Source organism: Cenococcum geophilum, assembly GCF_001692895.1.
Source record: "Cenococcum geophilum 1.58 unplaced genomic scaffold K441scaffold_43, whole genome shotgun sequence".
NCBI lineage: Eukaryota > Fungi > Ascomycota > Dothideomycetes > Gloniales > Gloniaceae > Cenococcum > Cenococcum geophilum.
The window spans coordinates 187708-202466 of record NW_027137601.1 but is presented as its reverse complement, the minus strand read 5'-3'; positions in this window follow the sequence as shown (position 1 = coordinate 202466).

The following is a 14759-nucleotide window of genomic DNA, read 5'->3' as shown; positions in this document are numbered from 1 at the left end:
AGTAAAGTGGATAGGCTATAATAAGACTACCTAGGAACTACTAAAGAACCTAAAGAACGCTATAGAAAAGGTATAGGAGTATTAAAAGAGAAAAGGTTAGGCAATATTAATAAAGAAAAATTATTAAAGAATGAGTTACCTAAGGGGGACCTAGGAAGAGCGACTGCTAAACTACTTAGAGTTGTTTTCTTCTCTATTAAAAGAGGACCCGTTCTTTTATTACCTAGTTCCTAAAGACCTTATTCTATAAGCTTCTACTCCTTAGAATAAACTTTCTTGCGAACTTTCTTAAGACAAATTAGTTAAGTAGACGCAGCAAGATAAGAATTAAGAGCCTATTGTTAAGCATTAGCAGCCTCTTTCTTAGCATTACGCGAATAATAAAGTTCCGCCAAAGCGACAGATAACTTATTATTAAGCTTTATAGCAGCAAATTAAACACAAAACCCTATAACAAATTACTTAGGGAACTTAAAGATTATTAAGAGTTATAGGACGCGTATACTTAGCGTTAGAAACTAAGCGAATATTATAAGACAATTAAATGTTTACTTTAGTGCACTTTAAATAAGAGAAAGGTTGCCGAGATAAAGGACTTACTAACGCAACATAAACTAACCCCTCTTTCGCATAACGAGAATATGGAGATAGTATTACTTTACCAAGCGATAATATAGAAGAGACTGTACGCGTATAATAAAGAGTTAAGGAAAAAGAAGGTGCTTTAGGCATTATAAGTAATAATATTAACTAAATTAATTAGATGGATATTATACCTCTAGTAAACAACTTAGAGATGCTAGGTATCTTTAAGAACGAAGATAGAAAGGAGGGAGATAGTGTTACGAACGCTTTAAGTACAATATTACGACTACTTAGAGAGGAGTTGGAAGAAGCTAGTTGGTTAATATAGGCATAGTTTAGAATAGAACCCATAGAACTATATAACGAGGAATAGTAAGCAGAGTCACGTAATATAATCTATATAATCTGTATAATCTGCAAGATCTATAATAGAGTAAACAGAGTAGATAGAGCAGATAAAGCAATAACTTTCTTAGGAGTACGGTTGTGTATTTAAGGGCCCGCAGTCCTTACCTAAATAGTTCTTTCCTTGTAGTAATTCTCAGAATACAATTAGAGTTAATCTATTAGGCAACCACTCCACTAGTTATTATTACGTTATTGACTTACTTGCAATACTTATATACCTAGCCCATTAACAAGTCCACCGTAGTTCTTACTATAAGGCTCCGTTACAAATCGGGCCGGCCCTTCCCTTAAATTATAGATAGGTAGGTATAAATAGGTAGCGTAAACGGTATATATAGATAGATAGGCATAGATAGGTAGGTATAAACAGTATGTATAAATAGTATATATAGACGGTAGGCATAGATAGGTAGGTATAGACAGGTAAGTATAAACAGTAGTTATAGATAGGTAGGTATAGGTAGGTATAGATAGATAGATAGGCAGGCAGGTAGGTAAATAGGTAGGTAGATAGGTAGGTAGATAGGTAGGTAGGTATGTAAATAGGTTAGTAAATAGGCAGGTAAAAAAAAACCGTCGCTATATTATATTAAATTATCTAAAATAAAATATTTTATTTTATACTAACTATATAGACTAAGCAAATACTATTAAGTGTATAGGATAAGTACTTAATAATAACTACGCAGGAAAAGTAATACTTATTTATTGCTTAAAATAAGCAAGATATATAAAATTTACGAGGAGGGCATTATATATTAAAGGCACTATTTACCTAGGTAGCTATAAATGCGCAATTAGCTGCACTATGTTATTAGTTTCTATTAAATGCGGCAGTATACCGCACCTTAGTTAATACTATACGCTATATATTACAGTGCTATTACGGACCTTATATTGGCAGTAGTAGTACTATTAAAGAGAGATATAAACGGACTAGTGGTAAAAGTACAGAATGTACTAGAACTAGTTAAACCATAGAATAAGGGGTAGCCGAGTTACGTGGTGTTATAGTACGTGCGGACTATCAAGGTACGATGTACGAGGTGACTATATATTATTGACAAACGATATTATGTAAGGATCTATGTATAGAGGTAAGGCGGTATATATATGTCGCTTAGGGGTTAGGTCCGTGCTTATGCATACGCGTATACAAGCCATAACAACGCGTTAGGTCAGTGCCGTAATATATAGCTAGTTACATTATAAGTTTAGAATGTAGAAACGTAAGAATATCGGAATATAACGTACTGTAAGGGATATTATTGCGGACACCTTGGGTTGCCCTTAGGACAACCCCCGGACGCCCCTTAGATAGTCGCCGGTTACATGCCGAAGGCACGTGCCTGTAGTATATAGTCTCCACGATCCTAGAGGCCTTACCTCCTTAAGGATTCGTCTCTTTCACTAATCTATCCTGTTCCAATTGTGTCCTTATAGCCCCCTATCTATAAGATCCCCTTATATTCAAATCCTTCCTACTCTTTTTTAGAAGGGTAGTCGGCTTTAAGGACCAGATTATTTGTTTATATCTTTTATTTATAACCACTATTCTCCCTTAAAATCTCGTAATAACCTAAACAGAAACTCCACGGATACCTTATAGAAAGCCGTCGCGTAAAGGCAGGAAGGTCCCTCTAATAGCGAGAGATTGCGATAATATAACCCTCTAGGCAAGACGGCTAAACGAGCCCTAATACCTAGATGCTTTAGGAGCTTAAAGACTCTTATATACCTACGGTTACTAGTAACGCTAAGGAAAATATAAATACCCTTTACGACGGTTATAACGCTGCTAAAAAGCAACTAAAACCCCTCTAGCCCTACCTAGGCTAATTAGAAGATTAAGCGCTAGAGGTAACTCTAAGATCTTCCCCTAAGCTAGAAATGCTAGAGGAATATATTAATATATCTAACTAGGGAACTAACCGGAACCCTTCCGGAAGACCATCGGCCTATAATTGGCATAGTGGCGGTATATAGACTGCTTATAAGCCAAGCGGGCCTACCCCTTTAGGTAATTTAAGCTAATTACTAACTTAAGACCTAAGCCTCGTTAGGAAGCCTATACTAGCTACTAGTACTAACACTACCTCTATAACAGGAGCCTCTCTAGGCCTAAGTTTAGAAGGTTAAAAGCCCTATACTAATCTCCTTTAAGATAGATATTGGGAAGCTATCGCAAGGCTCTCGGAAGCCATATAGGAGGAAGCCACTAATAAATATATTAGAACCCTTTAAGGGCAAATCTAGATCTAGTAGGGTCTAATCTAAGCTAGATAAATTTTTTTATAACCTAGTTAAGGCTAAAGGCTTCCTAGAAGCTACCTAGTACCTACCTAAGGAGGTATAGAAGACTTAGAGAGTTATTTACGCTATAAATGGAAAAAGGACATAGACCGACTGGCTAAGGCCTTTAGTAGTTTAGAACTCCGCTATAGACCTAACGCCCAGCAGTTAGATGATTGGGTTTATAAGGTAGACAACTTCTTTAAGATGCTAATGATACGAGATAATACTAAAGAGCGTATACGCTGGATTATTAGTAAGATTAAAGACCAATTACTAAACTAAATCGCGCTTAATTAGCTTAATAAAGAGTAAATTATTATATAGCCACAGCTGTAAACCTTCTTAAAGAAATGGACTTAAGATCCGTATATTATATAATATAATAATATATAGCTATTTTAGAATGAGATACAGCTAGACCGCTATAACTTCTACTAGTTTATAAACTTTATAGAAACTTATACTTAGTAAATAGATCTAGAGCCCTTTAAAAATAAGAACGGTAGCATCTGTAAAAAGGAGAAGATTGGGTTTATCTAGGCTAGAATTAAGCTAGCAATTCGTGATAAGATAAAGCGCGTAGGAGCCCTATTACGGATTACTATATATACGGATTTCGAACGAGCAGTTCTAAACGCTAAAGATACGGTAAGGAACTAGACCTCTTCTAGTAGAAAGCTAAAGGGTTACTAAAAGCGCGGGCACTTTAGTAATAATATAGGGCAGACCCAACCTTTAAAGAAGCCGTTCTTAAAGAGAACTTTAAAAGGGTTAAAATTAGGAACCTTAAATAACGGGAAAGACTTCTAGGGTTAACCTAATACCCATTTAGCACCTTTATAGGAACACTTTAAGAAGTTAAAAAAAAACTCCAGAGGTAGATTTTATTGGAAAAACAAATAGGGTGATAACCGTACTAATAATCTAAAAAAAGAAAAGCCCTAGTTGCAGACCTCTCCTAGTTATAACTAGGGCAAGATACGGAAGAAGAGACTCTCCGTATTACTGTTAAGCTAGAAATAATACTCCCTATAGGTAAGGTATAACAGTTCTAAGTACTATATAATAGCGGCGCTGAAATCAATCTTATATAATATAATTTAGTAAAAGAGTATAAACTTATCCTATTATAAAGGTAGTAGAAACCTATTATAGGCTTCCTAAATAAGCATTGGATTAAGCTATATAGTGCCCATAAGCTTATAGTATTAGTGGCCAATATATATAACCGCACTAAGGTAATTAGCCCGCAACCCTTTTAGGCGGCTAACTTTGTAGGTTATAACCTTATCCTTAGATACCCTTAGCTAGCAGAAGCAGATCCTAAGATACGCTTTAAAACTAGAGCCTTTAAATAGTAGAATAATAAAGATTTAGAAGGGCGTATATTACTAATAAGTTTAAAGAATATCCTAGAGAATATAGCCCTAAATAAAATAGTATACGCTCTATACCCAAAGGAGTATTAAATCTAACCCCTATTTAATAGCAAGATAGGTATAGAGCCTAGTATAGGTAATAACCCCTCTATAATGGAGACCCTATAGGGAACTGCTAGATAGGTTATAGAGACATTATAGGGAGGCGGCGATCTTAAGGATTTTATAAGATACTTTAACCGCTATAGGTTACTCTAGCTTAAGCAATATACGGAAAGTATGCTACGGCACCTCAAACGCTGCGTTAAGGAGTTCCCTACCCTCTACTAGCTACCGCATAAAACGGTTTAATATATAGTAGCAACTATATATAAGTAACTACTATAGCGTATAACGCTGCCCGTAAGCATTTTAAGGGAGCTCTAGGACCTACCTAATAATAACGCGGAGGATAAACGCGACCCTAATTTATTAAATATTCCAGTAGGCCTAAGGGACTTACTAAGGGTATTTTCGGGCAGGAGAGCTAAAGTCCTACCGTAGAACTTGGAGTACGATTATATAATTAATCTAGAAGAAGGTAAATAACCGCTAAATCTTCCTATCTATAACCTCTCGCGTAAAGAGCTTAAGATCTTATAGGAGTACCTTAATAGGTTACTAGAAAAGGGGTAGATCTAGCCTAGTAAGTCGCCATTAGGCGTACTAATCCTCTTCGTCCCAAAACTAGATAGAACTATAAGGCTATACGTAAACTATCGCGGTCTTAACAAGATTACAATTAAGAACCATTACCTACTACTACTAGTTAGTAAAATGCTAGATTAACTATTTAGGGCGAAGATCTTTACAAAGCTAAATCTATAAGACGCCTATTATAGGCTCCGTATCAAAGAAGGGGATAAGTAAAAAATCACTTTTAAGACCCAATACGGCCACTTTAAATATTTAGTAATGCCTTTTAGGCTAGCCAATACGCCTACAACATTCTAATTGTATATTTACAGAGCCTTAGGGGGACTAGTTAACCGCACATACGTTATTTATTTAGATAACATCTTAATCTACTTAGAAGACGAGGATTAATACAAGCAACACATCCGCGAAGTGCTAAAACGTTTAGATAATTAGGGCCTCTACGCTAAGGCGTTAAAGTATATCTTTAATACTAAGTAGGTTAAGTTCCTAGGTTATATTATAACGCCTATAGGTGTAGTTATAAACCTAATACGGGTGTAGACGATCTAGGAGTGGCCGAAGCTAGAGAGCTACTAGGATATTTAAGTATTCCTAGGCTTTACCAATTTCTATAGGCGCTTTATCTATAACTACTCGGACGTTACCTAATACCTATTTAACTATATTACGGAAGCTTCCTAAGACCTAACCTAAGGAGTAAAAAGCTTAAAGGCGGTAAGGAAGAAAACTAAGAAGGGACTAACTAAATAGTATAAGCCATGGTTATGGCCCGGAAAGGTTTAAAAGGCTTTTTAGAAACTTCGCGTAAAGTTTATAAAAGCTTTATTGCTATAGCATTTTGACCTAGATTAGCTATTAATAATAATTACTAATATATTAAATTTTGCCCTTATTAGTATCCTACTATAACCTAATAGGCACCTAAACGCTACCCAGCTCCATTAGAGACTAGTAGCATTCTATAGCAGAAAATTCCAGGGACCTAAAGTTAGGTATTATACCCACAATAAGGAACTGCTGGCTATAGTCGACTGCTTTAAATAGTGGCAATACTACCTTAAGCACGCGAGCTATACCACTTGTATACTCTCAGATCACTATAATCTATACTACTTTATAACTATAAAGGAGCTTACACCTCGACAAGCCAGATAGGTAAAGGAGCTTACGTGATTTAATTTTAAGATTAAATATAAGCTAGGGGAAAACAACCCTACCAATAGACTGTTATAACGGCTAGACTATACTAAAGGCTTTAAAACAGGAGAAGGAAAACAGATAATAAATATCTTACTCCCTATATTATAGAATAAGCTCTGGGTATAGGATGCTTAAGTACCTATAGCTCTATACACTAAGTCTTAGGCAGTATAAGCCCTATTAGTTTCTACTAATGTTCTAGCTAGTACCCGGTCTGTTATTAATAAGTGTCCAAATATACCTAAACAGGACGTCCCTAATATATTCTTAGAACCTAGTAATATACCATCCCTAATTGCTAAGCTATCCCTTTAAACTAATAGCGAAGCTATAGAGTAATTGGAACTCGGAGCCCTATAATAACTAAAGGACTTTAACCTTATAGCGGTCTTCCTAATATATACGCATTAAAGAGTTATAAGATCTATAGTACCATCTAGTCTTATACTTAAAGCAGTATAGGACAAAATAGCTTTACCTAGGAACTATCTGAAAGGTTAATAGATCTTATCCATAAGGTATAATGGAGGGACGCTTCCTATACTATCCTTAATGCGGAAGTAGACCGGAAACGTAACAGAAAGGAAGCTACTAGGCGCTACCATTAGGAACTAGACCCGATAGGCCTACTACGTAGAGGTAGTAAGGTTTAGGTGCTATAAAAAGCAAATCTATAACAGAAGATTTTTATAAAGAATTATAATGATCCTTTAGGCGGCCACTATAGTTAAGCAAAGATAGTGGAATTACTTTAATATAAATACTATTGGCTAAGGCTTAATCAGGAAGTAAAGGAGTATATTAGCTATTGTAAGAAGTATTAAGTATACAAGATCTATAGGCACAAGCTATAAGGTCTACTTAAATTAGTTCCCCCCGCTAGTAAGCTATAGCGACATTACGCCATAAACTTCATTACGGATCTCTTGCTATCTAAAAATAGCCAAGGACAAACATATGATTCGGTCCTTATACTTATTAATAGGTTTTTAAAGTACGTTTAATACCTTCCCGTTAATAAGACGATTAACGTATAAGAGCTTACTAACCTAATTAAGGAGAAATGCTTTCTTAAAAATGCTTTCTTAAAGTAGATTAGCCGCACTCTATTATTACTAATAGGGGCAGCGTCTTTATAAGTTAGTACTAGTCAGATCTATACTTCTATTTAAAGATAGATCACCGTTATAGTACTGCTTTTTACCCGTAGATAGATAGGCAAATGGAACGCTAGAACTAGGAACTAGAGTCTTACCTACAGATATATTTAAACTACTAGTAAGACAACTAGTATAAGCTACTTCCGTACGCGGAGTACGCTTATAATTTAAAGCAATACGCATTATATAAGTATGCACCAATCTAGATTGCCTATAGTGTCTAACTATTTGGGTTTAATAGTATACCTAATAATCACTAGCTAAGGCCGCATAATTAGTTATAGGATCCTACTAGAAAGTCTAAGGACATCCACTAAAGAGTATAAGAATACCTCTAGAAATGGGAGGAGTAATAGAAGTATATAAAGCAGAGCTTATAAGATGCCTAAAAGCAGCAGAGACTTTAGTATAACTATAAACACCAGGATAAGCATTTTAGAGTAGGCGATAAGGTTCTATTACGTTCAACAAATATTAAAACCCGTTAACTATTAAAGAAGCTTAATATAAGATACCTAGGTCCCTTTTAAGTTAAGGAACAAATTAGCAAGCTAGCCTATCGTCTCCAGCTACCCCTATCTATAGCCTATATACATCTAGTGTTTTACATAAACCTACTAGAGCTATAGCATAGACTACTATTAAAAAAGAACTTCTATCTAGGTCCAATTAAACACCCTAAAGTAGTGGGCAAGCGGTACGAGGTTAAAGCTATACTATACTATAAGTTTATTAAGAACAAGCTTTAATTTAAAGTTAAATGGCTAGGCTAGCCCGCTAAGGACTCTATATAGGAACCAGAGGATTACCTTAATTATTGCGAAGATATTCTAAAAGAATATTAGGACTAAGGTCCACAATCTACAAGTTATAAAAAGCGCTCTAATACTACGGTGTTATCGCGACCTATGAAGAAAGCTCGTAAAAAGAGTAAATAGGTTAAATCGGATATAGAACGGATAGGCTCCGGAAACCATAGGGATAGGGCTACGGCCTAAGGCAGAACGGGTCCTTAGCCTTTTTACGTATATAGCATAGAATTAATAGGGTATTTTGCTAAAATTGTATACCTATTAATTAATCTATACTAGGAACACTATTTTTAGAGCTCTTAAGCCATTTCTAAAAGCCTTCTAAGGCCTTCCCAAGCACCTAATTAAGGTCCTCAATTGCTACTATATATAAGAACGAATCCTAAAAGTCTAAACCATAAATACCTAATCTAAAAAGCCACTACGCCTTATTATTATTAGGAGTAGGATTAGTATCTATTGGGCCACTAAGTGATGGCTAACAAGAATGGGATCTAGATGCCTTAGTAGGTATATAAGTAGGCATAAAAACAGGGGTAGGATGATAAGGTATAGCTAAAACAGAGACTCTTAAACGCTTAACACTAATATTAGGTCCAAGCCAATACTAATAAAGCTCTTGCGGCGTAAGCTTATAGTTAATAAAGACACACTTAAGCCCAGAATAAACAGAGACGTTAGCTAGCTGGTATAGTCTAGAACCACCAAGACCTTACTACGGCAACTGTTAGTTACCTATCCGCTAGGTACCCGAAGGGTAACCTACCTAATACCGTATTATGTTATGCTCTTTTAAAACTTAACACGTATGTGCGAACTCCTTCCTATAGTAGACAGCGACCTTCTTCTTATCACCCCTATCCTTTACCCTATCCTTAGTATACCAACCTTGCTCTTATATTAGGCGTTACTAGCTAGCTTGCTAGGAATTATAGGTAGTATAAATAGCTATGGCATAGTCTTAAATTTAACCTAGATATTTAGCATTAGCGCTTAAATAGGAGAGAGCCCGGGCGATATAGTAGTTAAGGACATTAAAGGAACGTCGCCACTTAGGCCCAGGCTATTAAAGTTAGTAATGGATATCTATTAAGGATAGAAAAGTTTACCTTAACGCAACTACCGCTCTTAGTACGCATGCATTAATTATAAGGACTAAAGGTATTAGATCTAACGCAGTGCGTCTTATTATAAGCCTCTAGAATCCTATTATTAGATTTCTGGTCTTTTAAAGACGTACAGGCAAAATCATTTAGGTAGGACCAGCACCAGTTGCGGGTTAGTAGAGGTTAGGGTTCTATATATAAAGGCAGGGCTAGGATACGCTGTGGAATTTGCTTAAAAGAGCAGTTAGCAGAAGAATAAAGAGGCATATTAAATTAATAATAAAAAAGAAGAAAATCTTAATAATATATTAAAGATACGTCTAAATTAGACGAAGGTTAATAATAGGAAGTAAGGTGTTAAGGAAAAGGATCAAGCTTAATAAGTAAAGTGTTTTTATACTTCACTATCTAATACCCTTCTAGTAAATAGCCGCAACCTTACCAATATAACTCCGTTATAATAGCGCTATTTAGAAGGAAGAAAACACGCGTATAAGTTATTTAACCATCACTTCCTTATAAAAACTGACTACGCGGCTAGGGGAAGGCAATTAAGACGTTAAATTAAAGACGTATATAGGTTAAATTAGACCTAAAACGATACTATAGTATTAAAGAACAACGTTATAGACGTTCTTAACAATCGTATAATAGCTACAATTACTATTACGAAATGTCCCTATTTACTAGGCAGTAGAGCTACACTAAATATACAGTATAGGACCACTAGATTTAAAAGCATATACACTAAATCTTAAGAGATAAGTCTCTTTAACTAACTAATTAATACCTTAACCGCATCTAATAGCCTAAGGGCAAATGTGGGAGTAATATATTAGTAACGCAAAGGATTATAAAAAAAGGATTATAAGAAAGAATTATAAACTATATCTTAGTAGTTAAAGATAACGGCAAGCCAAGGCTCTATATATTAAATCCTATACCAAAAGGTTCTACGGAACTATACTAGAACACTAAATTACCTATAATACTTATAATTAATTATAGACCGGCATAAAGGCTTAGAAGCAGAGTTGTATAAAAATCCCTATATTAGCCTAGGTAGTTACCGGTATACTTCTAGTAGGCTTCTAATAGGTCTCCTAGTAATCCTTACGTCTTTTCTCCAGTTATGTTTTTTCCTTATTAAGGTTTTTTAGGAGTTTAAAGCAGGGGTTAGATAGATAGATAATATACAGCGGTATACCAATACCTCTCTAATATCTCTCTAAACCTCTTTTAGGACGAGCCCTTATAATCTCCCTACCGCAAGGTAATAGCGATCAGGGGCCAACCGTAAGAAGGGGGGGGTAATATAAGGGATATTATTGCGGACACCTCGGGTTGCCCTTAGGACAACCCCCGAATGCCCCTTAAATAGTCGCCAGTCACGTGCTAAAGGCACGTGCCCGTAGTATATAGTCTCCACAATCCTAGAGGCCTTACCTCCTTAAGGATTCGTCTCTCTTACCAATTTATCCTATTCCAATCATGTCCTTATAGCCCCCTGTCTATAAGATCCCCTTATACGTACCAATATACTAACGTACCAACATACTTAGTACATTTCTTAGGCGCAGTATTGTGTATTTAAAGGACTATAGTCCCTACTTAAATAGTTCTTTTCTTTATAGTAAATCTTAAAATATAATTAAAGTTAATTTATTAGATAACTACTCCACTAGTTATATTTATATTGTTAACTATTCTATACCTATATACCTAGCCCATTAATAAGTCTACCGTAGTATTTTCTATAAGGCTTCGTTATATATTTACTACTAAGGTTATAGTAAAAGAAGTTAAATAATATACTACTAAAAGTAGTAGTTATAATATCGTTAACGGCAGTAACTACCTTAGGATTAGGTAATGACACTAGTATAGTAGATACTAACTCTTAGCTAGTTACGGTTGGATAACTATAAGTAATAGTTAATTAATTAACAGACAATAATAGGATACTTAAAGGAAGAATTAATGGGATAGGAGTAGTGAAGATTAAGCTACTATCTATTAAGCGATTCTTAGGTAAGAAGTTAAAACTTAAAGAATTTTTTATATAAATGCATTTTAAGGTTATATAAGAAGTAAAGCTAGCAATACCTATAGATTAAATAGCCTATATAGAATTGTTTTTAATGGGAAGAGTATTTAAGTAGTTTAAACCTTACCTTATAGAGGTATAGGAAAGTAGTATAGTAACTACTAACTAAGAAGTGTAATATATATTTACTAGTTAGAATATATTACGGCACTGACCTAACGTATACTGTTTTATACTATCTTATACTATTTCCTACTATTAACTAGCCCACTACTAGCGACTTGGCGGCCGGCCCTACTATTTATATATAATACCCCCTTTCTACCTTCTTCCCCTCTTTATACTATAACGTAGTTATTTAGTCTACTTTATTGTAGTACTATGACAGAACGTGTTTATAGAACGCCTTATATAAATATTTAGAAACCTAAAAGTAACTACTATAGTAAAATAAAAGCTTTAAAACTTAATATAATGGACTTTAGTAATTAAGTATATAATATAGTTCTAGATATTAGCTATATAAGTTAAATGAAATAATAAGGCACTTATAGTATAATATAAGTAGGGACTTAAAGCAAAAGTCTCATCGGCAAAATATAGTACCCTTTAAATGGCCTCAATGGTTAGTGGTTGACGCAATTAGCGCGCAGTTGAGGGCATTTAGCAACTCGACCGACTAGCCTATGTCGTGTTTTTTTAATACGTAGCCTGCGCGTAGCCTGTGCGCAACCTACGCGCAACCTACTAGCAATCTACGCATTTGGTAACCATAATTATATTTACCTCTTTTATACTAATAATATATTTTAAATAAATAAAAGCTATTTTAAAGCTATTTATAAGGCTAGCAAAATAAATATTATTATTTTAGATAATTTAATATAATATAGCGATGGTTCTCTTCTACCTATCTACCTATTAACTTACCTACCTNCCTGCATCGCCTACCTATTTATATCGCCTACCTATCTACATCTACCTGTTTATATTTGCCTACCTATCTATATTTACCTACCTATNTATATCTNCCTACCTATTTATATCTGCCTACCTATCTATATTTACCTACCTATTAGCATCTACCTACCTATTTATATCTACTTACCTATCTATATCTACCTACCTATTTATATCTACTTATCTATATCTGCCTACCTATCTATATCTACCTACCCGTTAGCATCTACCTACCTATCTATATCTGCTTGCCTATCTGCATCTACTTACCTATTTATATCTGCCTACCTATCTATATCTGCTTACCTATCTGCATTTACCTACCTGTCTATATCTACCTACCTATTAGCATCTACCTATTTATGCCTACCTGTCTGTGCTACCTTAATTCAATCAATCGATCGAATCGTTTATAGTGTTGGCTGGCTAGTCGTTGTCGTCTGGCTCTGGCGACGGTTGTCTGGTTCTGGCGACGGTCGTCTGGTTCTGGCGACGGTCGTCTGGTTCTGGCAACGGTCGTCTGGTTCTGGTAACGGTCGTCTGGTTCTGGCGACAGTCGTCTGGTTCTGGCGACGGTCGTCTGGTTCTGGTAACGGTCGTCTGGCTGGCGACGGTCGTCTGGTCTGGCGACAGTCGTCTGGTTCTGGTAACGGTCGTCTGGTTCTGGTAACGGTCGTCTGGCTGGCGACGGTCGTCTGGTTCTGGCGACGATCGTCTGGCTCTGGCAACGGTCGTCTGGTTCTGGCGACGGTCGTCTGGCTGGCGATGGTCGTCTGGTTCTGGTAACGGTCATCTGGTTCTGGCGACGGTCGTCTAGTTCTAGCAACGGTCCTTGCCGGCTGCCGTTCTGGTGCCTCCCTAGGTAGGGAGGATATAAAAGAAGGAAGGGTAAAAAATAAGGTGGCTACATAGGGTAGAGGCACGTGTAGAGGCTATCGGGATATAGCGGGACCCGATGCAGAGCTTCGTGTAGAGCCTCTGTACGCAGAGCTTCGCGCAGAGCCTCGTGCAGAGCCTCTGTACGCAGAGCTTCTCGCAGAGCCTCGTGCAGAGCCTCTGTACGCAGAGCTTCGCGCAGACCCTCGCGCAGACCCTCGCGCAGACCCTCGTGCAGAGCTTCGTGCAGAGCTTCGTGCAGAGCCTCTGTACGCAGAGCTTCGTGTAGAGCCTCGTGTAGAGCCTTATGCGAAGCTTCGTGCAGAGCTTTGTGCAGAGCCTCTATGCGCAGAGCTTCGTGCAGAGCCTCTGTACGCAGAGCTTCGTGTAGAGCCTCGTGTAGAGCCTTATACGAAGCTTCGTGCAGAGCTTTATGCAGAGCCTCTATGCGCAGAGCTTCGTGCAGAGCCTCTATACGCAGAGCTTCGTGTAGAGCTTCGTATAGAGCCTCTATGCGCAGAGCTTCGTGCAGAGCCTCTGTACGCAAAGCTTCGTGTAGAGCCTTGTGCAGAGCCTCTAAGTAATAAGACTATAAGATTGTATAAGATTGTATAAGATTGTATAAGATTATATATAATAGTTAAATATATAGTATATAACTTTACCTTAATCGCACGTTAAGAAATATACAGTTAGCTTTTAAAGTTATTAAGTAGGTTAACTGCGTGTTAAAGGATATACAGTTAGCCCCTAAAGTTGTTAAGTAGGTTAACTGCATATTAAGTTAGTTAAATTGTATGTTAAGTAGGTTAACTACGTGTTAAGTTAGTTAAATTGCATGTTAAATAGGTTAACTGCGTGTTAAGTTAATTAAATTGCATGTTAAGTAAGTCAGCTGCGTGTCGAGTTGGTTAAATTGTATGTTAAGTAGGTCAACTGCGTGTTAAGTTAGTCAATTGCGTGTCGAGTTGGTTAAATTGCATGTCAATTACGCGAAACGCGAAAACTAAAGTCTACTTAAATCTCATCCTGCGAATATTTTCCTGATAAGGGTGTATTAGGGATAGAGCACTTATATAAAGAATTACTAATAGGCCTAGGGCAGGCATGCTAAGAGCTAAGTAGCTTACTAAATTAAAATAAGAAGAGAATCTAGGGATCCTTATTAGGTTTAAAGAATAATATATAAAGGGCTATTATAATATAGTAATAAAAAGATACTTCCTTACGGA